Source organism: Zea mays, chromosome 2 (assembly GCF_902167145.1).
Source record: "Zea mays cultivar B73 chromosome 2, Zm-B73-REFERENCE-NAM-5.0, whole genome shotgun sequence".
Taxonomy (NCBI): domain Eukaryota; kingdom Viridiplantae; phylum Streptophyta; class Magnoliopsida; order Poales; family Poaceae; genus Zea; species Zea mays.
This window is the reverse complement of record NC_050097.1, coordinates 82756885-82760034: the sequence shown is the minus strand read 5'-3', so window position 1 is coordinate 82760034 and position 3150 is coordinate 82756885.

Here is a 3150-nt window from a genome sequence, read left to right as displayed (position 1 = left end):
TGCAATCCTACCCGAGGCCTCTCGGCACTGGATGATCTCCCCCAGGGGGAAGGATGACACCACAGTCACCGGATGAGACTCGAAGTAGTGTCGCAACTTCCGCCGCGTCAGGATCACCGCGTACAACAGCTTCTGAATTTGTGGGTAGCGGATCTTGGTCTCGGACAGTACCTCGCTGATGAAGTAGATCGGCCTCTGGACGGACAATGCATGCCCCTCTTCTCGTCTCTCAACCATGATCACGGCGCTGACCATCTGAGTGGTAGCGGCGACGTAGATCCAGAGGGCTTCTTCGGCAGCGGGGGGCACCAAGATGGGCGCGTTCGTGAGGAGCGCCTTCAGGTTCCCGAGGGCTTCCTCGGCCTCGGGGGTCCAAGTGAAGCACTCGGCCTTCCTTAAGAGGCGGTACAGAGGTAGGCCTCTTTCACCGAGGCGCAAGATGAAGCGGCTCAGAGCCGCAAGGCATCCCATGACCCTCTGTATGCCTTTCAAGTCCTTGATGGGCCCCATGTTGGTGATGGTCGCGATTTTCTCCGGGTTGGCCTCGATGCCCCGCTCGGAGACGATGAACCCCAAGAGCATGCCTCGGGGGACTCCGAAGACGCACTTCTCGGGATTGAGTTTTACACCTTTCGCCTTGAGACACCGGAATGTCGTTTCAAGGTCGGAAAGGAGGTCGGAGGCTTTCCTCGTCTTGACTACGATGTCATCGACGTAAGCCTCGACCGTTCGACCGATGTGTTGGCCGAACACGTGGTTCATGCACCTTTGGTATGTCGCACCCGCATTCCTCAAACCAAACGACATAGTAACGTAGCAGTACATGCCGAAAGGTGTGATGAAAGAAGTCGCGAGCTGGTCGGACTCTTTCATCCTGATTTGGTGATACCCTGAGTAGGCATCGAGGAAAGACAGGGTTTCGCACCCAGCAGTGGAATCCACGATTTGATCGATGCGAGGCAGAGGATAGGGAACCTTCGGACATGCTTTGTTCAGACCAGTGTAGTCTACACACATCCGCCATTTCCCTCCTTTCTTTCTCACAAGCACAGGGTTGGCAAGCCATTCGGGATGGAATACCTCTTTGATGAACCCTGCAGCCATCAGCTTGTGGATCTCCTCGCCTATGGCTCTGCGCTTTTCTTCGTCGAATCGGCGCAGAGGCTGTTTCACGGGTCGGGCTCCAGCTCGGATATCCAGCGAGTGCTCGGCGACATCCCTCGGTATGCCGGGCATGTCCGAGGGACTCCACGCGAAAACGTCGGCGTTTGCGCGGAGAAAGTCGATGAGCACTGCTTCCTATTTGGGGTCGAGCTCGGAGCCGATCCGAATCTGCTTGGAGGCATCGTTGCTGGGATCAAGAGGGACGGATTTGACCGTCTCCGCTGGCTCGAAGTTGCCGGCATGGCGCTTCACGTCTGGCACCTCCTTTGAGAGGCTCTCCAGGTCGGCGATGAGGGCCTCGGATTCGGCGAGGGCCTCGGCGTACTCCACGCACTCCACGTCGCATTCGTACGCGTGTCGGTACGTGGGGCCGACGGTGATGACCCCGTTGGGGCCCGACATCTTGAGCTTGAGGTAGGTGTAGTTGGGGACGGCCATGAACTTGGCGTAGCATGGCCTCCCCAGCACTGCGTGGTAGGTTCCTCGGAACCCGACCACCTCGAACGTGAGGGTCTCCCGTCGGAAGATGGAGGGAGTACCAAAGCAGACGGGTAGATCGAGTTGTCCGAGGGGCTGGACGCGTTTCCCGGGGATGATCTCGTGAAAAGGCGCTGCGCCCGCCCGGACCGAGGATAGATCGATCCGTAGGAGCCCGAGGGTCTCAGCGTAGATGATGTTGAGGCTGCTGCCTCCGTCCATGAGGACCTTGGTGAGCCTGACGTTGCCGACGACGGGGTCGACAACGAGCGGGTATTTCCCCGGGCTCGGCACGCGGTCGGGGTGGTCGCCCTGGTCGAAGGTGATGGGCTTGTCGGACCAGTCTAGGTAGACTGGCGCCACCACCTTTACCGAGCAGACCTCCCGACGCTCTTGCTTGCGGTGCCGAGCCGAGGCGTTCGCCACTTGCCCACCGTAGATCATGAAGCAGTCGCGGACCTCGGGGAACTCTCCTGCCTTGCGATCCTCCTTCTTATCGTCGTCGCGGGCCCTGCCACCCTCCGCAGGTGGCCCGACCTTGTGAAAGTGGCGCCGAAGCATGGCGCATTCCTCAAGGGTGTGCTTGACGGGCCCCTGATGATAGGGGCATGGCTCCTTGAGCATCTTGTCGAAGAGATTGGCGCCTCCGGGAGGTTTCCGAGGGTTCTTGTACTCAGCGGCGGTGACAAGGTCCGCGTCAGCGGCGTCGCATTTCGCTTGCGACTTCTTCTTGCCCTTCTTCTTGGTGCCGCGCTGAGTGGACGCCTCGGGGACATCTTCCGGCTGGCGGCCCTGGGGCTGCTTGTCCTTCCGGAAGATGGCCTCAACTGCCTCCTGGCCAGAGGCAAACTTGGTGGCGATGTCCATCAGCTCGCTCGCCCTGGTGGGGGTCTTGCGACCCAGCTTGCTCACCAGGTCGCGGCAGGTGGTGCCGGCGAGGAACGCGCCGATGACATCCGAGTCGGTGACGTTGGGCAGCTTGGTGCGCTGCTTCGAGAATCGCCGGATGTAGTCCCGAAGAGACTCTCCCGGCTGCTGGCGGCAGCTTCGGAGATCCCAGAAGTTCCCAGGGCGCACGTACGTGCCCTAGAAGTTGCCGGCGAAGGCTTGGACCAGGTCATCCCAGTTGGAGATCTGCCCCGGAGGCAAATGCTCCAGCCAGGCCCGAGCGGTGTCGGAGAGGAACAGGGGGAGGTTGCGGATGATGAGGTTGTCATCGTCCGTTCCACCCAGGTGGCAGGCCAGTCGGTAGTCCGCGAGCCACAGTTCTGGCCTTGTCTCCCCCGAGTACTTTGTGATAGTAGTCGGGGTTCGGAACCGGGTCGGGAACGGCGCCCGTCGTATGGCCCGGCTGAAAGCCTGCGGACCGGGTGGTTCGGGCGAGGGACTCCGATCCTCCCCGCTGTCGTAGCGTCCCCCACACCTGGGTTGGTAGCCTCGGCGCACCCTCTCGTCGAGGTGGGTTCGACGGTTGCGGTGAGGGTGTTCGTTGCTGAGGCGACCCGGGGC